Genomic DNA, 15,198 nt, shown 5'->3' with positions numbered 1-15,198 from the left:
TGTCCATTTGTGATAGGAGCACCTCTGTGTCCTCTTCTTGGATTGGTCTGTTAAGCACTTCTCTGCTAGTATTTATTATGGTGGGGAGTTTGATAAGGATTGCTCTATAGCGCCTTGGAGAAAATTAATTTTTACAATATTGAGTCTTTAATCAGTGAATATCATATATCTTACAATAATGTTTTGTGCTTTTTCTCTGTAAATGTTTCATGTAATTTTGATTTATCTCTAGACATTTGAAATTTTTGATGGTGTTTCAGTTATCTTTTATTTTTTGCACTTTATTAAATTCTTTTATTGGTACATTGTAGGTATACAACACAATTACATTTCTCATTGGGAACTTGTACCTTTACATGATGCATCTTGGTTCTTATTTTTTCCCCATTCCTAGTCCTCCCTTCACCCCCTCCACCCTTCCCTATTTACAAAGACTTTATTTCCATTTTTTCCATTTTTCAGCATTTTTCCTTTCCCTTCTTTCCTTTCCCCTGCCCCTCCCACTATCCCTACCCCTTTAGACCTTTTCTTCCTATTTTGCATTATTGATTATTTCTTCTAATCATTGGTACATTTTAGGTATACAATATAATGACATTCATCGTTGGAAATTTACACCTTTACATAGTCTCTCTTGGTTCTTATTTTTCACCCTTGCCCAGCCCTCCCTTCAACCCCTCCAGTCCTCCCTATTTACAAAGATTTTGTTCCTATTTTTCCATTTTCTCATATTAATCCCATTCCCTTCTATCCTTTCCCTTACCCCTCCCACTTCCTTCCCGTTTGCCCCTTTTCTTCCTATTTCACATTACCTATTATACATTTAGTCCTTATTTACACTTTCAGTTTCTCACACCAGAGAAACTATTCGGTATTTACACATGTGTGTCCTATTTATTTCACTTAAGAGTATCACCTCAATGTGCATCCACTTAGCTATAAATGTCTCTAATTTCTCATTTTTGATGGCTGAGTAGTACTCCATTTTATTAAAAAACCACATTTTCTTTATCCAGTCTCCAGTTGATGGGCATTTGGGCTGTTTCCAAGTTTTAGCTATTACAAACTGTGCTGCTATGAACATGGGCGCACATATATCACTGTGGTATGATTCTTTTAATTCTTTGGGGAAGATCCCCAGCAGTGGAATAGCAGGGTCAAATGGGACTTCCAGTCCTAGTTCTTTGAGGAATCTCCATACTGATTTCCACAGTGGTTGCACCAGTCTGCACTCCCACCAGCAGTGGAGCAGGGTTCCTCTTTCCCCACAGCCCCACCAGCATTTGTTATTGGTTGATTTCATGATAGCAGCCATTCTTTCTGGAGTGAAGTGGAATCTCAGCGTTGTTTTCATTTGCACCTTATCTTCTTTTTACAGTTTTATTTTTTGTTTTCTGCTGCATAAAAATAAAATTTCTTCTAGGGTGTATTTTTATTTAAAAGTAGCAGGAAACATTTTATTTCCAAATTGATTACCCAATAGACTATTGAGTTCATGTTCTTTGTACTGTAGTTACAGATATAACCATGTTCGGGTATTGAGCACTATCATCTTAAGATTTACCTTGCCCAACTAGCTGTTTTGTTTTTTTTTTTAATGAGAAAGTTGGCAACCAATTCCATAGTTATGCCATGAGTGTCATGAGTTAGAATGCTGCTGTCATCTCAGGCATAGGGAAGGCAGTTCCATACTCTGTGAGAATAGGATTTTGCGTGCCATTGGATAAACAAAGGAGCAGCAGTGCTGCACTGCTGCTTCTAGTAGCTTGTGCTGCTGCTTTTGCCACCGGGACACAGCCTGACTCTGAGCTTCTGAAACTTGCAGGCTGCTTCTAAGATCCCCGGCCAAGACCAGACCCAACTCCAGAGCTTTTCTCCTCTCCCATAATTAGTTGTGGCAGGCCTCATTTTGTCTAGTGGTCCTGGATGTCACCTGTGGACACCCCTTGCTGTCTGGGGGCCGGCATTTCACGCTGCTTCTCCTCAACTCACTGCAGAGCTGGGATGGGCAGCAAGTCTCATCTTCTCCTGTTGTTGGTGTGATGCTTTTCCATGAATAGCTAAGGTACTAGAGGCTAACATGATAGCCAGGTGGATATCTTTTTATAATTGAATGGGTTTCAAAAGGAGAAAAGACCTGCTGTATCAAAATGTTCTACTATACAGGGACATTTTTGCATAGATTTGAAAGTAAGTGAGGGAATACAAAGTAAAGGTAAAAGTCAGATTAAAGGATCATGTCAGTCATGTCAGTGAGAACAGAAGAAATATAGTAACTAGTGTTTAAATTAGCAATTACTCTGCATGCCTAGGGCAGGGGGTTTGAGATAGCTCTCCAATCAGGTGCCCCCAGAGCATATTTGTAGTCTTAGAAACAGTCAGATGGAAAGGTAGAGAACCAGAGTCTCTGAAGATCTCTGAAAGAGCTTCAGAAAGCACACTTGAGGGCATGTAGGGTGCGTGTCTGTAAGTGGTGGATGGTGGATGTCTGTGAGACTGCAGAGTGGAGGTAGAGGGCTGGTCAGGAGGCTTGTGTTGGTCAGTTTCTATCCTCTCATGCACCAAGCCCCCTTAGTTCTGAGTACTGAAGTCAGGGTCATGAATTTTAAATTTAAGACCAAATTAAATTATTATGTCTAATGCAAATACTGAGTGTTCCTACTGGGTGCAGACAGGTTCCCTAAAGCCAGGCTGCAGAATGAGCCATGATCACGGTGCAAGTGTTCAGCTTCCTTGAGGTCTATTGTTGTGGTGACAGGGAGGTAGGAAGATGGTATGTGTTCTATATACTGCAGGGAGTTGAAATGGTCTTTGAAGAATTAATTCATTTAGATACTAGTCATTATGGTACCATTTCCGATCATTATGTCATACCTGTTTTGAGAGGAAATTGAAGAAAAATTAGCTTACCTGCAGTGCTTCATTGTTTAAGAGTAATCTAATGACCAGGGCTTATTTCAGACACTTCCTCTCAGTTTCTTTTATCATTTAGAATTTTTGTCATGTAAGTTATATGATTATCTTTTAGGGGGAATGTATTTCTAACCCTGCTCTTTTCTTGAGAGCATTGCTTTGTAAGGCAGTTAATTGTCCATTAAATGCTCTAATTCCAAAGATACTCTAAAGAGACATCTAAGGTGGACTGGACAGCCTCTTTGAAAGCCTGGGCTCTGGCAAGAGTTCCTGCAGCTCTGAGTGTTTCCACAGATGCTCTGCCCATGTCTCCTGATGGTACCAGCTGAGTGCCTCTACTTTCCTCTTTCCAGTGCTGAGGATCAAATCTGGGGCCTCACTCATCCTAGGCAAGCTGTCTACCAGATACATCCCAGTCCTGAATAGCACTCCTTACCTGGATTCCAGGAAGAGTCTCTGTGCTTGATGGAGAAGGTTTTCTGTAGAGCCCACCTTCCTTGTGTGGAAGGAGGATCCCCAACCCCTCCAGGGAAGCTGAGTGGAATCAGGTTCATTGTTAGCTCTGTCCTATGACTAAGGTTAGGAATTTACATCCTGTGGGACATTGGATTATAAAATGTAGTCATTTGGTCCACTTTTCTCTTAAAGTATAATAATTGATGCCAGTTAAGCAAGTTTTACCACATTTATATAAAAATAATAAAAGAAAAATTTTGATAAATATTAGATTGTATAAGCCTCATGCAGATTTGAATAGTTAATGAATGTCAAACCACAGACATCTGATTATGACAGTGAAAATAATTTCATTTCTGCTATCTTCAGTGGGTGCAGTCAACTTTAGCAGTGGGTGGCATCACTGAAGGAGGCGGCAAAAGAGCGGCCAGGATCAGTGTGTCCTGGTCAGACACTCATGCTCCCTTAGAAATCAAGCAGAAATAGTAAGAGGGAATGGAGTCAGGATGATTAACAAATTCTGCAGAAGCACTTTGTAAACTGTGAAGGGCTGATGGGTCGTAAGTTGCTATAGTCATAAGGGGAACAAACAGAAACAAATCAACTATAAATTTGTTAAGCAATGTAAACTAAAAATTAATCCATTTTCTCTGTTATTTATTAATCTTGGAATTAATTAATCCTAGAATTAATCTTGTCAAAATAAGTTGATTATGTATTTTGTCTCAAGCCTTTTTGCTTGCATTGTTTTTTCTACATAGAACATCACTCCAATACTGAGCCTAGTCTGTGGTGCATCCTGTAAGTCCTATAAGAAGACCACACTTAGCTGGTTATGGTGGCACACAATTGTAATCCCAGCACTCAGCTGAGGCAGGAGGATAGCTGCAAGTCTGAGGCCAGCCTGAGCTATGTAGTGAGTTCAAGGCCAGCCTGAACTACATAGTGAGATCTTGTCTCAAAGGAAAGGTCACACTCTTCCTGTAGTCTTGTTGCCTCTCTTGTCTTCTATTCTGGCCTGGCTCTAGTATCATAATACCTCACCTCTGAGCCTGAAGCCTTAACCAACCTGAGATTTTTGAGGCTTTTCTTAGAGCCCTGTAGCTTGAAGAGCTGTATCTTATCTGCCCTTTATCTTAGTAGGTATTAGTATTTGTCTGTTGCTCTTCTGACCTTTATTCTCAGCCAGGATGCTGATGAGGTTTTCATACAGATTCCCATTTAGAAAGGGCTGCCTCTAGGTTTAGCTATAAGCAACATTCATCCAGAGTAAGAACCTGTTGACTATTTTACCATAAGACAATTCACTAATTACTAGAATTTTAGCTCTTTTAGTTTAGGGCAACCTTTTTGTCATTATGTGGCATGCTTGTTTTTAAGAGCTAATATGTGTAATTACATTTAAAATAAGTGCGCTCCAAGTGCTTTAACAGCATTTTGATATTAGTGCTCTGACTTAGCAGTTGTCTTCTGGTGGTTGAATAATTAATTTGTTTCTAAGTGCTTTCCAGCTTGATGCTTGCCTAACACAAGGGTTTCCTTGTGGAGGGTTAGCCAGCTTCCAATGACCCTTTGCTGCCATCTGGTACAAATTCAAAGTGCTTCTATCATCCGCTGCTAATTGCTGTCACCTGCACATTGCAGTTCCTCAAAACAAACTATGGGCGCAAGATGTCTTCTGTCTTTTGGAGTGGGCTTCTTGTGCACCCGCATGTGCACACCCCTGAAAGGAAGGCACAGTGGTAGCTTGCAGGGTTTTCAACAGAAGCACTTTAGGTTAATGTGTATTTTAATACTTAAGGTGTGAAAATTGTGCTGTTTTGTGAAAGTAATTAATTCACTAAATCCAAGCATTTTGTCTTTTATGATTTGTTTTAATGGTTCTGCTCCTTAGCCTATTTAGACTGGCAAGATTATTTCTGTGACATTTTACAGAAGACTTCTTTAATCCTCTTTTCTAAGCTGATAAGCTTTCGTTGGGGCACTAGCCTATAGCACCATATTATATTAATGTATTTTACTTGTAATTTAGAGAACAAGAAGAATATCCTGATTTGAAGTCTAAACTGTCCCCTGTGGCACTAGCACAGCTGATAATCGTGAACGAGAAAGATGTGTATATCAAATAGTTTACAAAATGAAGCCAGCTGTGTTTCCCTACATACTGTGGCTTCCTGACATGCATCATTAAACCTTATTAGCTACTTCCTTTTACAAAGATTCTTGTAGTCTTGAACATTGCATATTAACATTTTCTGCCCCTCCAACTGGAAATTATTTGCTTTATTGTAGAGTGTCAACTTGCTCTAGTTTCTGATGCGTTCTAATTGGTACTTTAGAGTATAATCATCGTGAGATACCACGCCATGCATTTCTTTATTTGGAAATTAATACAGACCTTTTCACTTTATCTGTCAATCTGAACAACTTTTCACACAATTCCCAACTCCTGGGATTGCTTACAAGCCATTAAGTATGAAATGGTTCATAAAATGTCTCTGAAGACATAAAGTAGCACAAAAATTTTAGATGGTTTAAAATAGTGTTATATTTTGCCAGGGTACCAGTAATAAAGCTCTTAAGTAGACAGTTTTAATAATAGAAGGGTGATGAAGCAAGATGAAGTTTATTTAACCATATTACCATTATCATTTAAATTTTCACTAAATCTGCTGGGTTCATTTTTCTTATAAAACAAAAGAATGCAAGTTATAAGATCATGGATTTTGAGAACTAAGGAACTGGTCCAAGTTAGATATTAGACTGATATAACTTTCCTTTATTCTTTTTCTCTTTTTTTGCTATTCTGTGCCAGCCATTCTGTTGTGCTGTCTTAAACATTAAAATGTTTACCTCCTATTAACTTCTGGTTAATAGCTAGTTAAGCTGATGTGTGGGTGGGGCAGAACCTAGTGACTTTGTTTTAGATGATAGTAATTCTGAAGTGCTTCAAATATTGGTCAGCGTTTTTATATCTTCACATGTGTTTTTAATATAAATAGGTGCTAAGCATTTAATTGCCAGGAACTCAGTGAATCAAATAATAATCTTAGTTTCATATCCCATAAATATAGTAGCTCATAGATTTTTGCCAAGTCAAATGGTGACTCACTTAAAATCACTCTTGATGGTTTTATGTAGTTATTTGTACCTGGAGATTGAGGAAGGGACCTCCAGTGGGCCATGCATCTCCACATATTCAGTCAGCCAAGAAACACCAAAAGAGACGTAGGCATGTTCTTTGACTCTACTGTCTAGGAGCCATTTCCTTGAATCCCAAGCATTTTGTTTTTTCTAAGCTTTATGGTCCAGTGCTAGTTCTAACAGAAAGTAGTGTGCACAGTCTCAAGATGTGAAATATGCTGAACTAAACTCCACCATCCTCAAACAATTAAATATCAGGGGATTTTCTGTTAATTACCATTTTATTATTTCTAAGATACTGTTACTTAGAATTAGCAACTTCAAGTGCTGTGTTAAATATTTGAAGTAGTCATTAGTGAAACCAGACTTTTGGAATCTCTTATGTAACAAATTTATACTAGTATTTTCGGTAAGATCTTTTGCACAAACCACTAAATGTATTATACTTCTTGGTATGCCAAAGAAAGAACTTAGGTGATGCTATTTTGGAATTAGTCACCCAGTGACTCTGGCTGTGTTGTTTTTCACATTGAACTATTAAAAATAGACTAACAAAAGATGACTTTAATAGTTTTAAAGAAAGCAGTGATCTTGCCTTTCTTACTCTGTCCCAAGTTTTAAGACTCCAGATAAGAGACCTTTTTTTCTACAATGTCAGTACATGTGTAGTATTTTTTAAATATATTTTATATTCCTAAGAGGAAAAAATAATCTGAGTGTAGGGCCACATTCCATATGTGAGGGAGGCAGTGTGAACCATAAAGAGTCTGGGCATGGGGTTACTGAGAATATGCTCAGCAGCACAGTATACCTGGGCTCGGGGTAGCCCAGAGCTTTCTTTTTACACTGTGAGACCATTGCTCCCCCTAAACTCATGGGTGCTGTATTTCTAGATAGTAAGGTAGTGCTCTTTCTAAAATACCTATTAAAGTAAATATAACATTACCAAAATAAATGGCTTAATTAAACTAAATTGAAAACAAAATGCCTGACCTCAGATTTCACTTATCTACATGAATAAATGATATTGAATGTTGAGAGTCTGGTGTCAGTAGATGGCATAGTCTATTGAAGTAATTATTTTAAATTGGTGGGTGATCTTGGTTAAACCATTGAAAATTGATGGCTTTCCTACATTGTTATTCCACATATAAGGTAAAAACATTAAGGATATTGAAATGATGAAGCAGGCTGTGGTTATGATTTTATCAACTTGGTTTGTAAGTCTAAATCTTCAGGAAGCCCTCATGGCACTACTGTACTGATTCTCTACGGCATTTTGGATGGTGTATCTTCAAGCCCAATTCCTTATATGATGGTAGTTTTTTATTTAGGGATTCCTCCCTTAATAATCCAAGACGTTAAAGTGTATCAATTCTGTCCTGAATTCTTCCTGACACAAAATATGTGTAGGGTAACTATCAAAAACAAAATAAATGTCTTCACTGTGAATGTCGTTAATGCACTGAACTAGCTGAATTAGAGATACCAACGTGTTTTTGCTTAGAGCCAGCCCAAGTTCAGAATTTAGGAAGTCAGTGTCAACCTTGAGCTCCATCTGCTGGTTAATCCTTGCCATGCCACATGTTCACTTTTGCTTCTCCAGCTTCAAAGCATGTTATAAAAACAGCAAAATGTTACCATGAAATGTGTTACTATATTCAAAGTGTTGTGTTGGAATGGGAATGATTCTTGGTTCTAGCTCCTGTCTGTCCCTGATGTTCAAATAAACTGTAGACTATTAAAAATAAGATTAGAAGTAATGTACATTAGATACTGTATAGGTTTAATCTTAATATTCAGTGCTGTATTTTAATATTATTTATGTACATAGAGTAAAAACTAAATATGTAAATAGTTTACAAACTATCTTCCAGGTTTTCACCTAGTCACTTTTTTTTTTTGGTACCGGGGATCGAACTTGGGACCTTGTGCTTGCAGGGCAGGCGCTGGAACCACTGAGCTGAATCCCTGGCCCCATCACCTAGTCACTTTTTAAAGTATGGTTTTGATGTGTCAGAGTTAAGACTATTTTAAGTAATTTACAGTTATTTAAAAAATTGCAACTTACCAATATTTTGTTTCGCCTTACATTTGCTGAATTTTGATATATTGATTATACTGTCATAAAGGTTCTCATATCAAAAAAGACTTGGCAGACATCATTTGGCAGAACCAAGTTGTCCTGCCAGAATGTATAAAGTTCACGTAAGTTTTTCAAAAGCAAACCTAAGATGTGTCTACGCACATGTTTATGGCTGTTGGGCTGCTTTCTGGCATTACTGATGGTTATAAAAGTTGTTCTGGTGAATAGAAAGGAATCATAGAAAATGCTGCAGCCAGTCTCTAGAAGACTAGTTCAGCAGTTTGAAGAGGCTGGCAGGGAAGCCCGTTCATATCAGCAGTGTGTGTACCTGCAGATTCCGGTAATCATTCCACCTGCCAAAATGATGTCACAGTGTTCATTGTTCCACACGTCAGGGATCGAGTGTACCAAGTTTGTGTGATCTGTTGTGAGGTACCTGCTGGAATCACCTTATCCTCTGATTGTGTGCTTTCTCTGGGTTTGAAAGTAGTTTCATGTCCTTATTTAGTAGCTGGCCTTTATACTGATAATTGTTTGTTTATATAAAAAATAATGACCCCATTTTTAAAGTATGTTAAGTATTCAAGGAGAAACTTTCTGAATAATGCCTGAAGAATAAGCCAGAATAAAACCTTACTTTGATGAAAAGTAAGAATGTAGGTTATTCTTTCACAGTAAATTTTAAAGTGTCTATTGTATAAATACAGATTGTGAGTTTTAAAAATTAAGGTAATATATTGTAACATTAACCATTGTCCTGATGATACTTATATAGGGATCTTTTAAAGCACCGATTATTGTGCCATATATACTATAATGACCCAAAGAAACCCTTCTTATTTCACAGATCATTGGGGCAGCAAACAGTAATAGTCAGACACGTTTTCAGTGTGTGGCCACCCTACATTGCTACTTACAGTTAAGACAGTAGTTCATATGCAAAAATGTATACATAAATAAAAATAAGGAAAAAGGCTACCTAATATTACTACTTTTTAAAACCTAATACTTCTGGGCCGGGGATATAGCTTAGTGGCATCGTGCCTGCCTGGCAGGCACAGAGTCCTGAGTTTGATTCCCAGTACCGGGCGGGCGGGGGGGACCTAATACTTTTAAACTCCATAATGGAAAAAGTTATTGTTCTAAGATTTAAAATTTACATGTACTGTAGTGTGTGAGTTTCGTGGATTTGAAATATAAAAATACAAATAAAAGTCTGAAAATTTAACTTTTCTTTTGCTTTTTAAAATTGTACTAAAAGCGGAAAATATAGAGCTGATTTCTTTCAAAGAAATGTGCTTTTTATAGGAATTTGTTAGGTTAAAGCACAGCTGTATATTTATGTTGTCACAATTCAAATTCTGAATGAAGAACGGATGGGTTGATCCATGAATAATTTAGCTGGTAAAAGATAAACAACATTAATAACCCTTTTTTTTTCCTTCAGTAGTGTTTCACATATAAAACTGTACTTTTAGGTTCTGGAATTTAGCTCAGTGACACCATACCTGCTTCGCAAGCACAAGGTCCTGAGTTTGGTCCCCAGTACCAGGGAAAAAAAACAAAAATGAGAACTGTACTTTTGTCTGTGTAGAGTAGTCTTGAATGAATTAGTTTCAAAATTTTTTATTAATATGCTTACAGTACAGAATAAATACATTTATTATGGGGAATTGTTATATATATATCACATCTTTATCCTTTTTACTTACCCCTCCTTCCCTCCCACCCATGTCTCCCATCCTCAGATTTCCTCATCCTTAGATCCTCCTCTCATCTCCATAAATCTGTCTCCCTAATTCTTATCATCTGTCTGTGGGTTTTTTTTTTTGTTCTTCATTTATACTCTGTATTTCTGATATAAAGGAAACTACACCATGTTTAACCTTCTATGTCAGATTTATTTTACTTAGGATTAAGGTCTTGAAGTACAACTGTTTTCCTACAATTGTTTTTGTTTTTCTTACTGTTTCTATGGTAGCAGGGATAGAACCTATGGCATTCACACTGAGCTACAATCTTCAGTCTTATTTTATTTTTTATTTTGAGACAAGGTCTAACTAAGGTCTCTTAAGTTGCGCAGGCTGGGATTGAAGTTGTGATTCTCCTACCTCAGCCTGTCAGAGCACTGGGTTTACAGATACAGCTTGAATTAGGTATTTAGTTGGGGGCTATTGTCTTTTTCAAATTATACTATATTCACAAGGAAAATATAGGACAGATTAAAATAGTATTTAGCTTTCTGCAAGGGTGTAAAATGGCTTTTTTAAATTTTGTATTTTATTATTTTGCTATTCTGAAATATATCCATATAAAGAATACATACATGTAAGTCATAAAAGATTAGTAAGAGTATTTTGGCGTTCACGTCCTGTTAATTCGGGAGCAATGTTACCAACAGTATTACTTAAGCACTTTGTTTTATCTGGCACTCTTTGAACCTTAATGTGACCTAAGATTTTATAACATGAGATCTTTGTTGTAGTTTGGTGTATACATTGATTCCCAGAAACTTGGTAGTATGAAGAGAGTTTTAAGTTCAAGATGGAGCGGAGTGGTGCTAGGTTATAGAGATAAGGTCCTGTTCTCATTCATCCATGTGTTCATTTAAAAAAAAAAACACCTAACTGATCTTTTCTTGATTAAGCAGGAGGATGCCGTATTTACCCTTTATTGTTGGTATAAACCATTATTTTACTGGGAACCATTAGCTATTTAAAACTTGGTACATAAATTAAAGAGGAGCTAAATGGATTTTTGATCGTTGCCATTAGTAGCATTTTAGATTATACAGGCAATTATTGTGTTCATTATCCTAGAAAAGCCCCTTTGCAGAGCCATTGTGGTTGTCTTAGACATTATGCACAAATTTTCCCTTGGAGATTAAAATTTCCAGTAGCGTATTTAATTTTGTTATCACAGTTGCTTCAAATAAAACAAATATTATGACAAGTAGAAGAAATTTTGCTTTACTAATATAGGAAATTACAATAAATGTTGGAAATTACTTCCTAGTGTATTTAATTTACCTTTTCTTATATAGTCATAATTACTTCAAGTGATTAATAATATATTTTATGGATAAAAAGGTTTTATAATCATAGCAGATGGTACCTGGTCTGTTCAGGTATGCAAGAAATTCCTTTCTTTGGTGGTGGGGGGGGGTACCAGGGATTGTGCTCGGGACCTTGTGTTTGCGAGGCAGGCACCGGAACCACTGAGCTAAATCCCCGGCCCCAAGAAATTCTTTAAAGAACACAGATTCATACCAGAACTAAAGTTAACACTTCTTTGTAGACTCTGTGACTTTGTAAGTTAACTAGTTTTTATTTTAAATAGCTTTTAAGAGCCTAAATTGTCTTTTTTTGTTATTTCATAAAATTTTTTGTTATTAGTATTTGTTTGCAGTAAATAATGTTTGCATACCTTTTGTGGAGCTGGTACATCATTTAAGAGTGTTTCAGAGAAATCAACCCTAAAGATTAGTTATTATAGAGCGTAGTTTAATAAGTGTTGAAATACATTTTTTCTCCCCACCGTGTTTTATTAAAATTGACCAAAAGATTGAGATCGCACTCTGCGTTATAACTTGGTTCCAGTTTCACTCTAGGAAGAACAGTCACAGTTCAGAAAGATGCAAGCAACACCCCATTGTTTCAGAGTTGGATATGACTCTGCTACACTTGTCATCACTGTCTTTAAATTAGAAGGGAATGGGGGAAGACTGCACTTAGTTGACTTCAAAACTGTGATATTCACTAGTGAGACAGTTAACCACATCTGTCTTGGTCAATTAGAAAGGTATTAATGCCTTGAATTACCCGAAAATCCGTGTGCAGTGGGCTGCTTTTAATGTTTCCATCCTCTGTGGCATTTTTTCAAAGGAAACTTTGTATTCATTTCTGAGTGGTTTTGTGGCAGCTTTTAGTCTTTCATTGCTGTGGTGTAGGGGAAAGAGTGTGAGGTAGTAGTTATGCATTTTGCAAGACAGTGATTCTTTATTTTATTACAAAAAAAGACCAACTCTGGAAGGCTAGATTAAATCATTCCTTTCACTTTTTAATGGGATTTGGATGAATAGAGTAAAATATGCACTTTGCATTCATTGATAGCATCTTTAGGTTGAGGTAATTGAGTCTTTTTTCCCTGACTGAATGAATAATGACTTCATCTGATCCTCAGTGAGGCCTGAAACTTAGACCGCCTTTGTCACAGCAGAAAGATCTGGGCTTTGAAACATGCTCTACTTCCCTGGCTTAATTTTTCTTCATTTTAATCCAAAAACCTATTTTTCTCAATAATTCAAGCATAAACTATGTCATGGTGAAGCAGCGGAAATTGCACGATATTTGTCCTCCTTGTGCTGCTTTTTAAATGGAGCTGATAAATCAGCTGCTGTGGTCTTGAGCTGCCTCATTCTCAAGGGAAGGCGCCGACCCTGCCCAGGAAACAACATGGAGAATTTTCAGAACTCGTTAAGTATAGTTCCTTCCAGACTGTCTATTATCTAAGGAAATGGTAGATTTAACTCTTCTGCTGCAAGACTTAGAGATAAAGGAGTGCCTGTGCTGGAGTTCAGAGATGCTCCCGTGGACTAGTCCTGTATATGATTTGCATGGTTTGAAGGGGATCGATCTATGACTGTACTAAGAATTAGAGCACAATGTGTGCTTCTGGGAGAATGCAAAGTTGAGAGCACGCAGTTCTTGAAGAGTATCTGTTGGAAATGAGCTGCTGTTTGTGTTGCTGTAACAGCAGTGCTAAGCAGAATGCCCCATTTATTGTTAGAAGTGAGGAGACATTCCTATAAAACTGATGCTTAGTTTCTATTTGAAGTTTCCTTACTTAGGTGTCTTGTGTAGTGGTGACAAGACACAAAGTGGGCAAATGAGACCACCCTGCAGATGGGCTGGGCTCATTCCCCACATCAGGTCTACATAGTAAGAGCAGGAAGGCATCCAGGAAGGCATCCCATGACTCTCAACCCACCCTACAGACTCTGCACTGTTCTCTTGGGTGTAAGTTTGGAATCTCCATGCTAGACAGATATCAGTCAAATTATATCTGGATCTCTGTTAATACCCTGTGTTTTCCAACAGTAATGCTGATTATCAGTTTCACAATGAGATTTAAAACTACCCAGTGAGAGAAGAAAATTATCTACTTAATATGTTTCTTTTATATAATGTATGTTGTTGCTGTTCATCTTATTTTTTCCTACTAGATTAGCTATTTCTTACAGGTAAAAAATATCTCAGAATTACTCATTTTTATAACCTTAGAGTTTAGCATAAAATGTAGCAGGCATGTAATTATTTATTTATTTTTCTTCACACTGGACTTCATTGGCTTTTTGACAGTTATGTTTTTTCTGAGGACAGTTTCTCATGGTTTCATGAGAGTTTGTGGCAAATATTAAAGCCATGTATAAATTATGAGTTCCGGAAAAGGCTAGCTTTCTACTGGCTGATGTTACAGGTTTTCAAAAGGCACTATGAAAGAAGCCAGGTTATTAAATCAGCAGTTCTGAGACTTTTAATTTAATATGTGTAGTATCCTATTTATATTTTATCAAGGTTTAGGCAGTCATGGTTTTGGGTTTGTTTCTTTGTACTTTTTTTCAAAAGCTGTGATAAACTCATGAGGAATTCAGGTAGCAAAGAGATGTCTAGCCTGATAGGTTTCAATGTACTGTTCAGATTAGGAAAGTCAGTACAGACCATTACATTCTGTTCTTGCTATTGCCAGACCTCATCCCAATGGCTGTTTCCCCTCAGCCTGGCATTGTGTGTGCCCACGGCATCTGAGCTCCTCTAACTACCTTGCCCAGTAGGTAGTGCCATTTTATAGATGAGAACAGTTAAGATTTAAAGAGTTTAAGGATAGTCCCCAAAGTCACAGTCTGCAAAAAAAACTTGATTCAAATACAATTGTGTAACAATGACAACACCGTGCATGTTGGGCTTTCTGTGTGACAGGAGCTGTGCGCTGTGTGTGCTGCGTATCATTTCATCCCCAGTTGGGGAGATACTGCCATAGTCCCTATAGTTAAGATAACTAAAGTTCAGTCAGTCCAGAGTTATACAGCTAGGAGACAGAATTGGTGTTTGATTCAGCTCATTGCAGAGTTCTGGAAATATCAGTCACTGTGCTCCTTCCCTTCTCCCGTCCGGAGGCCTTCTTGCAACACCCAGTTGCCCTGTGTATACCTCAGTCCCACACACTGTATTGCACTGTGGTCTTTCATGGATGAAACTAAGCAAGGAGAAGCAGTTTGCAAAGATTGCTAGAGCTCAAAATTGAAGTTACATGCTTCAGAAAAGCCATATTCTCTTCACGTGTAGAAAGAGAGCTGATTGGATGGCCAGTTCTTACTGTTTCCAAGATCAACAACAAAAAAAGAACTACTCCTTACTGATACGATCTTTCTCACATTTTTGTCAGCTAGTAAGTGATCCACAGAATGAATATGAGAATAATGTGTTTTATTAAGAAAATTTGAAGTGTGGGATTTGTGCTAATTGAAAAGGTTTTTAGTACAAGTTAACTACCTTCTGTTGCCTTTTTTTTTTTTTTTAAATCAGAAGTCTTCTCAAGAC

At 37.3% G+C, this 15,198-nt stretch overlaps 1 protein-coding gene across 8 annotated transcripts in view; it reads left to right on the top strand.

The window, feature by feature from the left end:
• Positions 1 to 15,198, top strand: part of Atp9b (ATPase phospholipid transporting 9B) — a 305,926-nt gene that overhangs the window by 162,412 nt on the left and 128,316 nt on the right. The window lies entirely within an intron of this gene.

The sequence above is a fragment of the Heterocephalus glaber genome, unplaced genomic scaffold, assembly GCF_053883595.1.
Source record: "Heterocephalus glaber isolate CG9 unplaced genomic scaffold, H.glaber_assembly_v1.0 deba00000331, whole genome shotgun sequence".
NCBI classification, from domain to species: Eukaryota; Metazoa; Chordata; class Mammalia; order Rodentia; family Bathyergidae; genus Heterocephalus; species Heterocephalus glaber.
This window is presented reverse-complemented; position numbering and strand designations above follow the sequence as displayed.